General features: G+C 42.9%; 1 long non-coding RNA gene across 1 annotated transcript in view; it reads right to left on the bottom strand.

Annotated features, from left to right (window-relative positions):
* Positions 1–277: 277 nt before the first annotated feature.
* Positions 278–13993, bottom strand: part of LOC138414232 (uncharacterized) — a 42101-nt gene continuing 28385 nt past the window's right edge. The window contains exons 2-3 of the long non-coding RNA XR_011246677.1: positions 2842–3785; positions 278–489 (exon numbers count right to left, since the gene is read on the bottom strand). This is a non-coding gene — a long non-coding RNA (uncharacterized lncRNA). The remainder of the gene's footprint in view (positions 490–2841; positions 3786–13993) is intronic.

Raw genomic sequence — 13993 nt, 5'->3', positions numbered from 1 at the left:
GCAAGGCTGGGTCTGGAGTCCAAGTCTGAATTAACCACAAATGTAACTACTGAACTTTCTACCAAAGCCAATCACCCGGATTCGTCCAACCACCACCTTCCTGAACCGTATCCTGCCCTTCAGCCTTTCCCTAGCTGCAATCCATTCTTTCGAAAACGTAATAAAGTTTATGTTCTTTGTATATTTATGGCATAATACATGCCCAGCCTAGAAAATATTTTTTAAAGTAGAAAAAAAAAGGTACCAATTGTCCAGAATCCAGAGACCATGTGGTTGCCATGTTGCTACTTTATTCCAGTCTTTTCTAGGACATTTGTGCATAACAGAAATCATCATGAACATTGAGGCCACTCACCACAAATCCCTGGTTCTAAGCCCAACATAAAAGAAGTGAAGGCATGTAATAGGCATAGAAAGAGAGGCAGGCTTTGGATAGAAGACACAAAGACAGGAGGTCTCCCCAGGCCGGTGGCTGTCTCAACAGGAACCCTGGGGAAAGTGAGAGGTAGAGTCAGGTGGGAGGAAGGTGTGGAGAGCTATGAACAATAGCTGAGGCTGCAGAATTTGGGCTCATCAAAGGAAACCTCCAAGACTCCTGTGTGTGGAGTGAGGATACTGGAGGTAAGGAAACCCTTTATGGATAAAGGGTTCTTTTTTTTTTTTTTTAAACACCTTTATTGGAGTATAATTGCTTTACAATTGTGTGTTAGTTGCTGCTATATAACAAAGTGAATCAGCTATACGTATACATATATCCCTATATCCCTCCCTCTTGTGTCTCCCTCCCACCCTCCCTATCCCACCCCTCGAGGTGGACACAAAGCACCGAGCTGATCTCCTGTGCTATGCGGCTGTTTCCCACTAGCTATCTATTTTACATTTGGTAGTGTATATAGGTCCATGCCACTCTCTCACTTATCCCATCTTACCCTTCCCCCTCCCCGTGTCCTCAAGTTCTTTCCCTATGTCTGCGTCTTTATTCCTGTCCTGCCCCTAGGTTCATCAGAACCTTTTTTTTTTTTTTTTAGATTCCATATATATGCATTAGCGTACGGTATTTGTTTTTCTCTTTCTGATTTACTTCACTCTGTATGACAGACTCTAGGTCCATCCACCTCACTACAAATAACTCAATTTTGTTTCTTTTTATGGCTGCGTAATATTCCATTGTATATATGTGTCACATCTTCTTGGATAAAGGGTTCTTATCAGAGATAATTCAGAGCAGAGGCAATCAAACTGAATGTGGACGTCATAAGAAAGGGAGGAGTCAGGGATCACTCCCAAGGTGAGTGGCTGAGTGACTGGGTAACAAGTGGTGGTCTTCTCGAGACTCAGAAAGAGGGAAGGGGACCTGGTGGATGTAAATTCGGATGCTGAGAATTGGCAGGGAGCAGTTCTACCAGCTGCAAGGTCCTAAGAGGGATGGTAAACACAGAAGTTTCCCTGAGAAGGGGAGACTGGCAAGGGTAACAGAAGGTACAGAAGTGAGTAAGACACTCTCAGGCCAAGACCCTCCAAAGACACTGCCCACCAGACCGAACTTGCACTCCCTCACCTGGTCTGAAGGGCCCACCACACTCCAGGCCTACTTGCCTCCTCCTGCCTTCCTTCTGCCTCTGCTCAGGAAGACCCTCCACTCCCGACGGACCGGCACTTTCTCCAGCACTAACCATGCGGCCGCACCACTTAGCTCACCCCTGTGTGCTGGGTTGCAATCTTCTCTGATGGGCTCCTGTGTCTCGCTCCCCAGCTGCACTCAGCTCCGGGGCCTCCTTGCCATGTGTGCCTGGAACCATAGCCACAGGCACCCAGCAGAACCTCCACAAATGCCCCTCAGCTTGACTTCCCTCTTCCCCTCTTCTCCCACCATCCAATCCCTGACTTGGTCAATTTCACTCCCAGCCGGTGGCCAAGCTTGACCCAGAGAGTTGCATGTAACCTTCGGGTATTTGTGTCAAACATTGTGGACTGGAGTGGACTTAGCCGTGTAAGGCTGGTTTCTCCTCCAGCAACTGCTCAGGCCAGCGAATCCCTGGCGGGTCGGGCGGGGGGTGGCTCCTGTTAAAATGCTGATTCTGGTTTTGTGGCCTGGGTGGGCCCAAGATCCTGTGTTTCTAACAAGCCCCCAGGTGATACTGATGGACTATACTTTGAGTAACAAGGACCTGGGTGCCTTTGGGTGGTCAGTTTAATCCCTCTGGCTCCAGTTTTCTCATCCACCAAATAGGGCTCTGACCACTTCACTGGGTTGCCACAGGGTCAAATGAGTTCGTGTTTGTGAAAATAAAACACAAACCAGAGGTAGGGAACAAATGTCAGATGTCACCATCATGTCTTGCTGCCGGGATGAATGTGATAAAACACACAAAAGGCCTCAGCGGGTGTGCAGTGGGTGTTGGTTGCTCCTTCTCCAGAGGCTGCAATGCATAATGGTCTGATGCCAGGCAGAGAGACCAGATCGTTCCCAACTTTCAGGCAAGTAAGGAATCCCTCTGGGCTGGGGTGTGGTCAGGAGGATGGAAAGGAGGGAATTGATAGGTGTACATGGTTCCACGAGCCCAGGGCCACAACACAGCTGAGAAAATGCAGGCCTGGGCCTCTCCAAGGGGAACCCACCTCTGACCCCCCAAAGCAAACTCCATCCCTATAAACCAGTGAGAGCTCCCATGCTCTGTCCTATGAGCCCCAGGTCTGCTCCTGGCTCACGACATCAATTCTTATGCTTGCCCTGCTTGTTGACCCCTCTTACCCTGGTGATCTGACATAGACCTTGACCATATCTCTGCCTCCTCCCATCTCCCCTGCCCTCACCCCCTTGTCCCCCGCCCCGTCACACACCACTTTTATTTATTTATTATTATTTTTTGGCTGTGTTGGGTCTTCGTTGCTGCGCACAGGCTTTCTCTAGTTGTGGCGAGCGGGAGCTACTCTTCGTTGTGGTGCATGGACTTCTCATTGCGGTGGCTTCTCTTGGTGCAGAGCGCAGGTTCTAGGCGCACGGGCTCCAGCAGTTGTGGCTCGTGGGCTCTAGAGCGCAGGCTCAGTAGTTGTGGTGCATGGGCTTAGTTGCTCCGCAGCATGTGGGATCTTCCCGGACCAGAGATCGAACCCGTGTCCCCTGCATTGGCAGGCAGGTTCTTAACCACTGCGCCACCAGGGAAGCACCACACACCATTTTTTTTTTTTTTTTAGCGGTACGCGGACCTCTCACTGTTGCGGCCTCTCCCATCGCGGAGCACAGGCTCCAGACGCGCAGGCCCAGCGGCCATGGCCCACGGGCCTAGCCGCTCCGAGGCACGTGGGATCCTCCCAGACCGGGGCACGAACCCGTGTCCCCTGCATCGGCAGGCGGACTCTCAACCACTGCGCCACCAGGGAAGCCCCACACACCACTTTTGATGTTTGTAATGGACTTCTATACCGACGCCAGCCTCTTCCAGGTGGGGACCCATTCTGCCTGGTCTGTGTGACAGGTCACATACCCACTGCGTCTCACAGCTATTTACAATGTGACGAGTGTGAAAGCCACTAGCAGCAGCGGGTGACTCCGCTGTGGGGATTAACTGTGCCAAGGGAGAGGCAGGAGTGGAAAATAGATCCTAGGTTTCAAGCCTGGAAGAACGATGAGGTCAGTTTGGAGCGTTGAACTCTGGGGCCAGCATTGGTCTGACAGCAACGTGGAACTTTCCCTCAAGCAGGTGGATGTGTGGGTCTAGAGTCACCAGAAAGGTCAGGCGGGGCGGGGGGCTTTGGAGCCAACCACATGGATGTAATGGCTGAATCTGTGTAGAGAGAAAAGAGCAGAAGACTGAGGATTAGACATCTGGAAACATCTCTGTCCACCCATGAAGCAAAAATAATTCTCAGGAGGGAATTCCCTGGCGGTCCAGTGGTTAGGATTCCATGCTCCCAGTATAGCGGGCATGGATTCGCTCCCTGGTCAGGGAACTGAGATCCCACAAGCCTCGTGGCATGGCCAAATAATAATTTCCAGGAGAAGGAATCACTCTAGCCAGATCCTCAGATCCCCAGTGGCTTCCCTGCTGGCCTATCATGGGGTGGGGTGTAGGGCGCCCGGCCAGGAGGGCAGCTAGTCTGGGCCTCACTTTCATAATGGGTCTCAAATTTAGACTCTTGATGTTATTTCCAAATAGGATTATATATACAGTCACAGAGAAGCCCTGAGAGAAATGAAAAAAAAGACATTTATCAGATTTAAATGTGTGGCTTACTGACTGGACTTGCTGCACAACGGATTCATATTTCATTAAAATTCTGTGAACCATAAAATTATATTTGATTGTATCTCTTATGTTAAAGTACTAGTTACAGGTGAACATTTAAAATGTACCATAATTTGGTCACTCTAACCTGGCATGCTTTATTGTGTGATAAAGGATCTCCCTAATTCGAAGCAGGCAGGACTGTCTTTGCTGCTGTTTCTAACCCGAAGAGCCAGAAATCCAGCTCCTGGCCTGCAGGGGCTTTACTGTCCAGCCTGAGTTACCAGCTGATGTCTTCAGCTGCTTCTCAAGTCAATCTGTCTTAGAGTCCGGATTCACCCGGACTCAGAATATTTTTCCTTTAACTCCACCTCCCACCTCAACCTTAAATTACCCTTAAATTAAAAAAAAAATATTCAAAAGAGCTTTACTTTTTAAAATTTAGCTTACTAACTGTGCTTGTGCTCTGTCCTTCAACACTTCCCCAATTTTCTGCTCCTCGGTAAGGAAAGCACGCTTGAAACTGTCAGACTTGAAACCACTGTAAGCCCTGCTGACACACTTTTTCATTTTAGGCAACCTCAAAAGAAGTTTAGGTCTCAGAGCATGAACTTCTCGAAGTCAGCCTGGGCACATGTCACTGGCAGATTTGGTGCTTTCCTAACCTTTTTGGTATAAAGGTAAACAATTCTATTACCAGGAGTAATAGTTTTGTAGGATAGCCTATATGTCAAATGCCAGACCCTTCTAAATGCCTCTAGACACTATCTCCAGAAAAAAAAATTTATTTTTAATTGTGGTGAAATACATGTAACATAAAATTTACCATCTTAGCCGTTTTTAAAGTGTACACTTCCGTAGTGTTAAGTGCATTCACATTGTTATGCAACTAATTTCCAGAACTCTTTTCATCTTGCAAAACTGAAATTCAGTACCCATTGAACAACAGCTCCCCTTTCTCCCCTCCCCCCAGTCCCTGGCAACCACCATTCTTCTCTGTCTCTATGAATTTGACTACTCCAGGAACCTCATATACATGGAATCATACATTTGTGTAACGGGCTTATATCACTTAGCATAATGTCTTCAGGATTCATCCATGTTGTAGCATGTGTCAGAATTTCCCTCCATTGTAAGGTTGAGTAATATTCCATTGCAGGCATGAACACATCATATTTTGTTTATCCATCAGCGGACACTTGGGTTGCTTCCATCTTTTGACTCTTGTGAACAATGCTGCTATGAACATGGATGCACAGATATCTTTTCAAGACTCTGCTTTCAATTCTTTTGGATATATACCCAGAAGTGGAATTGCTGTATCATATGCTAATTCTATTTTAAATAATTTGAGGAACCACATACTGCTTTTTATAGTGGATGCACTATTTTATATTCCCATCAACAGCATACAGGGATTCCAATTTCTCCACACCCTCAACGACACTTACTTTGTTTTGTTTTATTTCATTTTAATATTTATTTATTTATTTATTTTTGGCCATACTGCGAGGCATGTGGGATCTTAGTTCCCTGACCAGAGATCAAACGTGGGATCTTGGCAGTGAAAGTGCGGAGCCCTAACCACTGGACCACCAGGGAATTCCTGTTTTGTTTTGTTTTAATAGTAGCCATCCTAATGGCTATGAAGTGGTATCTCACTGTGGTTTTGGTCTGCATTTCCCTAATCACATCCCCAGTGATATTGAGCACCTTTTCATGTGTTTATTGGTCATTTGTATATCGCCTTTGAAGAAATGGTTTATTCAAGTCCTAGGTCCATTTTTAAATTTTTATTTATTTATTTATTTATTTTTTGAGGTACGCGGGCCTCTCACTGTTGTGGCCTCTCCCGTTGCGGAGCACAGGCTCCGGACGCGCAGGCTCAGCGGCCATGGCTCACGGGCCCAGCCGCTCCGCGGCATGTGGGATTTTCCCGGACCGGGGCACGAACCCGCGTCCGCTGCATCGGCAGGCGGACTCTCAACCACTGCGCCACCAGGGAAGCCCCCTAGGTCCATTTTTTAATGGAGTTGTTGGTTCTATTTTTTTCTCAAATTGTAGGGTTTTTTTTTTAATTTTTGAATTGAATTTTATTTATTTTTTTATACAGCAGGTTCTTATTAGTCATCAATTTTATACACATCAGAGTATACATGTCAATCCCAATCTCCCAATTCATCACACCACCACCCCACCCCCCGCTGCTTTCCCCGCTTGGTGTCCATACGTTTGTTCTCTACATCTGTGTCTCATTTTCAGCCCTGCAAACTGGTTCATCTGTACCCTTTTTCTAGGTTCCACATATATGCGTTAATAAACGGTATTTGTTTTTCTATTTCTGACTTACTTCACTCTGTATGACAGTCTCCAGATCCATCCACGTCTCTACAAACGACCCAATTTTGTTCCTTTTTATGACTACTATTCCATTGTACATATGTACCACAACTTCTTTATCCATTCGTCTGTCGATGGGCACTTAGGTTACTTCCATGACCCGGCTATTGTAAATAGTGCTGCAATGAACATTGGGGTGCATGTGTCTTTTTGAATTATGGTTTTCTCTGGGTATATGCCCAGTAGTGGGATTGCTGGATCATATGGTAATTCTATTTTTAGTTTTTTAAGGAACCTCCATACTGTTCTCCATAGTGGTTGTATCAATTTACATTCCCACCAACAGTGAAAGAGGGTTCCCTTTTCTCCACACCCTCTCCAGCATTTGTTGTGTGTAGATTTTCTGATGATGCCCTTTCTAACTGGTGTGAGGTGATATCTCATTGTAGTTTTGATTTGCATTTCTCTAATAGTTAGTGATGTTGAGCAGCTTTTCATGTGCTTCTTGGCCATCTGTATGTCTTCTTTGGAGAAATATCTATTTGGGTCTTCTGCCCATTTTTGGATTGGGTTGTTTGTTTTTTTAATATTGAGCTGCATGAGCTGTTTATATATTTTGGAGATTAATCCTTTGTCCATTGATTCATTTGCAAATGTTTTCTCCCATTCTGAGGGTTGTCTTTTCGTCTTGTTTATGGTTTCCTTTGCTGTGCAAAAGCTTTGAAGTTTCATTAGGCCCCATTTGTTTATTTTTGTTTTTATTTCCATTACTCTAGGAGGTGGATCAAAAAAGATCTTGCTGTGATTTATGTCAGAGAGTGTTCTTCCTATGTTTTCCTCTAAGAGTTTTATAGTGTCCAGTCTTACATTTAGGTCTCTAATCCATTTTCAGTTTATTTTTGTGTATGGTGTTAGGGAGTGTTCTAATTTCATTCTTTTACATGTAGCTGTCCAGTTTTCCCAGCACCACTTATTGAAGAGACTGTCTTTTCTCCATTGTATATCCTTGCCTCCTTTGTCATAGATTACTTGACCATATGTGCGTGGGCTTATTTCTGGGCTTTCTATCTTGTTCCATTGATTTATGTTTCTGTGTTTGTGCCAGTACCATATTGTCTTGATTACTGTAGCTTTATAGTATAGCCTGAAGTCAGGGAGCCTGATTTCCCCAGCTCTGTTTTTCTCCCTCAAGACTGCTTTGGCTATTTGGGGTCTTTTGTGTCTCCATACAAATTTTAAGATTTTTTTGTTCTAGTTCCATAAAAAATGCCATTGGTAATTTGATAGAGATTGCACTGAATCTGTACATTGCTTTGGGTAGCATAGTCATTTTCACAATAGCGATTCTTCCAATCCTAGAACATGGTATATCTCCCCATCTGTTGGTATTATCTATAATTTCTTTCATCAGTGTCTTATAGTTTTCTGCATACAGGTCTTTTTGTCTCCCTAGGTAGGTTTATTCCCAGGTATTTTATTCTTTTTGTTGCAATGGTAAATGGGAGTGTTTCCTTAATTTCTCTTTCAGATTTCTCATCATTAGTGTACAGGAATGCAAGAGATTTCTGTGCATTCATTTTGTATCCTGCAACTTTAGCGAATTCATTGATTAGCTCTAGTAGTTTTCTGGTGGCATCTTTAGGATTCTCTATGTATAGTATCATGTCATCTGCAAACAATGACAGTTTTACTTCTTCTTTTCCAATTTGTATTCCTTTTATTTCTTTTTCTTCTCTGATTGCCGTGGCTAGGACTTCCAAAACTATGTTGAATAATAGTGGCGAGAGTGGACATCCTTGTCTTGTTCCTGATCTTAGAGGAAATGCTTTCAGTTTTTCACCATTGAGAATGATGTTTGCTGTGGGTTTGTCATATATGACAAACCTTCATTATGTTGAGGTAGGTTCCCTCTATGCCCACTTTCCGGAGAGTTTTTATCATAAATCGGTGTTGAATTTTGTCAAAAGCTTTTTCTGCATCTATTGAGATGATCATATGGTTTTTCTTCTTCAATTTGTTAATATGGTGTATCACATGGATTGATTTGTGTATATTGAAGAATCCTTGCATCCCTGGGATAAATCCCACCTGATCATGGTGTATGATCCTTTTAATGTGTTGTTGGACTCTGTTTGCTGGTATTTTGTTGAGGATTTTTGCATCTATATTCAACAGTGGTATTGGTCTGTAATTTTCTTTTTTTGTAGTGTCTTTGGCTTTGGTATCAGGGTTATGGTGGCCTCATAGAATGAGTTTGGAAGTGTTCCTTCCTCCACAATTTTTTGGAAGAGTTTGAGAAGGATAGGTGTTAGCTCTTATCTAAATGTTTGATAGAATTCACCTGTGAAGACATCTGGTCCTGGACTTTTGTTTGTTGGAAGTTGTTTTTTTTTTTTTTTTGCAGTACGCAGGCCTCTCACTGTTGTGGCCTCTCCCGTTGCGGAGCACAGGCTCCGGATGCACAGGCTCAGCAGCCATGGCTCACGGGCCCAGCCGCTCCGCGGCACATGGGATCTTCCCAGACTGGGGCACGAACCCGTGTCCCCTGCATTGGCAGGCGGACTCTCAACCACTGCGCCACCAGGGAAGCCCTTGTTGGAAGATTTTTAATCACAGTTTCAATTTCATTACCTGTGATTGGTCTGTTCATATTTTCTATTTCTTCCTGGTTCAGACTTGGAAGGTTATACCTTTGTAAGAATTTGTCCATTTCTTCCAGGCTGTCCATTTTATTGGCATAGAGTTGGTTGTAGTAGTCTCTTAGGATGCTTTGTATTTCTGCAGTGTCTGTTGTAACTTCTTTTTCATTTCTAATTTTATCGATTTGTGTCCTCTCCCTCTTTATCTTGATGAGTCTGGCTAATGGTTTATCAATTTTGTTTATCTTCTCATAGAAACAGCTTTTAGTTTTATTCATCTTTGCTATCGTTTCCTTTATTTTTTTTGATTTATTTCTGATCTGATCTTTATGATTTCTTTCCTTCTGCTAACTTTTGGGTTATTTTGTTCTTCTTTCTCTGATTGCTTTAGGTGTAAGGTTAGGTTGTTTATTTGAGATGTTTCTTGTTTCTTAAGGTAGGATTGTATTGCTGTAAACCTCCCTCTTACAACTGCTTTTGCTGCATCTCATAGGTTTTGGGTCATCGTGTGTTCATTGTCATTTACATCTAGGTATTTTTAAATTTCCTCTTTGATTTCCTCAGTGATCTCTTGGTTATTAAGTAGTGCATTGTTTAGCCTCCATGTGTTTGTATTTTTTACAGATTTTTTTCCTGTAATTGATATCTAATCTCATAGCATTGTGGTCGGAAAAGATACTTCATACGATTTTAATTTTCTTGAAGTTACCAAGGCTTGATTTGTGATCCAAGATATGATCTGTCCTGGAGAGTGTTCCATGAGCACTTGAGAAGGAAGTGTATTCTTTTGTTTTTGGATGGAATGTCCTATAAATATCAATTAAGTCCATCTTGTTTTATGTATCATTTAAAGTTTGTGTTTTCTTATTTATTTTCATTTTGGATGATCTATCCATTGGTGAAAGTGGGGTATTAAAGTCCCCTACTATGTTTGTGTTACTGTCATTTCCCCTTTTATGGCTGTTAGCATTTGCCTTATATATTGAGGTGCTCCTATGTTGGGTGCATAAATATTTACAGTTGTATCTTCTTGGATTGATTCCTTGATCATTATTAGTGTCCTTCTTTGTCTCTTGTAATAGTCTTTGTTTTAAAGTCTATTTTATCTGCTATGAGTATTGCAACTCCACCTTTCTTTTGATTTCCATTTGCATGGAATATCTTTTGCCATTCCCTCACTTTCAGTCTGAATGTGTCCCTAGGTCTGAAGTGGGTCTCTTGTAGACAGCATATATATGGGTCTTGTTTTTGTATCCATTCAGCAAGCCTGTGTCTTTTGGTTGGAGCATTTAATCCATTCACGTTTAGGGTAATTATCGGTATGTATGTTCCTATGATCATTTTCTTAATTGTTTGGGGTTTGTTTTCGTAGGTCCTTTTCTTCTCTTGTGTTTCCCACTTAGAGAAGTCCCTTTAGCATTTGTTGTAGAGCTGGTTTGGTGGTGCTGAATTCTCTTAGCTTTTGCCTGTCTGTAAAGCTTTTGATTTCTCCATCGAATCTGAATGAGATCCTTGCTGGGTAGAGTAATCTTGGTTGCAGATTCTTCCCTTTCATCACTTTCAGTATATCGTGCCATTCCATTCTGGCTTGTAGAGTTTCTGCTGAGAAATCAGCTGTTAACCTTATGGGAGTTCCCTTGTATGCTCTTTGTTGTTTTTCCCTTGCTGCTTTTCATAATTTTTCTTTGTCTTTAATTTTTGCCAATTTGATTACAACATGTCTTGGCGTGGTTCTCCTTGGGTTTATCCTGTATGCGACTCTCTGTGCTTCCTGGACTTGGATGGCTATTTTCTTCCCATGTTAGGGAAGTTTTCAACTATAATCTCTTCAAATATTTTCTCAGGTCCTTTCTCTCTCTCTTCTCCTTCTGGGACCCCTATAATGCAAATGTTGTTGCGTTTAATGTTGTCCCAGATGTCTCTTAGGCTGTCTTCATTCTTTTTTTTTTGCAGTACACAGGCCTTTCACTGCTGTGGCCTCTCCCGCTGCAGAGCACAGGCTCTGGATGCGCAGGTCCAGCGGCCATGGCTCGTGGGTCCAACCACTCCGCAGCATGTGGGATCCTCCCAGACCGGGGCACGAACCCATGTACCCTGAATCGGCAGGCGAACTCTCAACCACTGCGCCACCAGGGAAGCCCTGTCTTCATTCTTTTCATTCTTTTTTCTTTTTCTGTTCCACAGCAGTGAATTCCTTCCAGGTCATTTATCCGTTATTCTGCCTCAGTTATTCTGCTATTGATTCCTTCTAGTGTAGTTTTCATTTCAGTTATTGTATTGTTCATCTCTGTTTGTTTGTTCTTTAATTTTTCTAGGTCTTTGTTAAACATTTCTTGCATCTTCTCAATCTTTGCCTCCATTCTTTTTCCGAGGTCCTGGATCATCTTCACTATCATTATTCTGAATTCTTTTTCTGGAAGGTTGCCTATCTCCACTTCATTTAGTTGTTTTTCTGGGGTTTTATCTTGTTCCTTCATGTGGTACATAGCCCTCTGCCTTTTCATCTTGTCTGTCTTTCTGTGAACGTGGTTTTTGTTCCACAGACTGCAAGATTATCGTTCTTCTTGCTTCTCTGTAGTTCTTTATATACTGGATATCAACCCTTTATCAGATATCTGATTTGCAAATATTTTCTCCCATTCCATGGGTTGCTTTTTCATTCTGTTGACTGTGTCTTTAATAAACAGAAATTTTAAATGTTGGTGTAGTCTAATTTATATATACTTTACTTTTGTTGTCTGTGTATTTGCTGTTACATCTAAGCAATCATTATCAAATCCAACACCATGAAGCTTTTACCCTATGTTTTCTTCTAAGAGTCTTATAGTTTCAGCTTTTACATTTAGGTCTTTCATCCATTTTCAGTTAATTTTTTTAATATCATATAAGGTAAGGCTCTTTTGTTTTAAAAGCAAACTTTTTTTTCCTGATTATAAACTTCATGTTCATTGTAGAAAACTTAGAAAAGCATAAGCAAAATAAAAAACATCCCTAGTCAGTGATGTGCTGATAAAACTGCTTGATTTACAGTGTTTGCCAATTTCTGTGGTATAAATACTCCCACCATGGTCAATTTCAACCAACTTCAAAATGCAGAGTAGGGAAGAGATATGCACAACTGGCTGTCACACCACTGCCACTACTCCACCACCTGGCCATAGCCATAGCTCGAGTACATGGGAGTCACTCATAGCTATACAGTGGCCTTACCCACTTTCATTGCAGCTGGGAGTTCATGTGACCTAATGACTTAGTGCTGGCCAATGAGATTGAGAGGAAGCCTTTTTAGGGGAATTTGGGAAAAATTCTCTGATAAATTTAAGAAGCATGCTAATGAGGCCCTTCTCTGCCTCCCCTTTGTTCCCTTGTTTCCTGCCTTTGGATATGATATCTTATGTGATGCTTGGAGCTAATGGAGCCCCGTTGTGACTATGAGGAGAAGACCATGACAATTTTAGAGATACCAACTCAGCACCTGGACTTTGTGGAACTACTGAAGTAAATCTTGGAAATGTCCATGTTCAGATTTCTTGTATAAATAACAGATATTTTTTCTGGTTAAGCCAGGAATAAGCATCCTCTTTGAGGGCCAGATAATAAGTATTTTAAGCTTTGCAGCCCATACATTGTCTCTCACAACAACTCAACTTGACTGTTATAGCATGAACACGGTGATAGACAACATGTAAAGGAATGAGCATGGATGTGTTCCAATAAGACTTTATTAGGGACACTGAAATTTGGATTTCATAAAATCTTAACATGTCACAAAGTCTTACTCTTCTTTTGACTTTTGCTCAATAATTTAAAAATTTAAAAACCATTCTTAGCTCTTGCACTCTACAAAAATAGGTGAAGTCTAGATTTGGCCTGCAGACCATAGTTTGCTCACCCCTGGGTTAAGCCCCACTAGTTGGGTATTCTGTTACTGCAACTAAAAGCAGTCCTAGTCCTAGTTTTTTTTTTTTAATTTATTTTTGGCTGTGTTGGGTTTTCATTGCTGCCCACGGGCTTTCTCTAGTTGCGGCGAGCGGGGGCTACTCTTCTTTGCGGTGTGTGGGCTTCTCATTGCGGTGGCTTCTCTTATTGTGGAGCATGGGCTCCGGTAGCTGCGGCTCAAGGGTTCTAGAGTGCAGGCTCAGTAGTTGTGGTGCACGGGCTTAGTTGCTCCTCGGCATGTGGGATCTTCCCAGACCAGGGCTTGACCCCGTGTCCCCTGCATTGGCTATCGGATTCTTAACCACTGCACCACCAGGGAAGCCCCCTAGCCCTAGTTTTTAAAGGACTGTCCTTAAACACACATGTAGTGAGCCTCGTCCACTTTTAATCACAGAGGAGTCAGAGATGCGGAGCTGGTTTCCCCCTTAGTTGGTTTTCCCTAACGTTAATCAACACACACCAAAAACACATTGAACATGTTGAGACCCGGATAACATAATTTGGAGCATAAACTGGGACTGGGATATGCATGAGTGTCTCTGGCAGCTCATTTGCCTGAGTGATTGAGCAGACTTCTGGGAAAACTCTCATCCCAAAATACCACTAAGTTACTAACTCATGACCATCTTGGCCCACTAAAAAAAAACTCTGGTCAAGGGAGGAGAGGGGCACAGTGTGTCTCAGACTAGAAATACAAAAATAGAAAAAACTTTTTATTTTTCAAATTTGTGTGGCCATAAGTAGCTTTAGGGCCCTCCAGTGAACATCACACAGTAGGGATGAACTAGGTTTTTCCTCATCCTGCAATAGAACATTCTGCTGTGTTAGCATCACAAAGCGCCAGCATCT

The sequence above is a fragment of the Delphinus delphis genome, chromosome 12, assembly GCF_949987515.2.
Source record: "Delphinus delphis chromosome 12, mDelDel1.2, whole genome shotgun sequence".
NCBI lineage: Eukaryota > Metazoa > Chordata > Mammalia > Artiodactyla > Delphinidae > Delphinus > Delphinus delphis.
The sequence above is the reverse complement of the archived record's forward strand: the minus strand, read 5'-3'. Positions and strand labels throughout refer to the sequence as shown.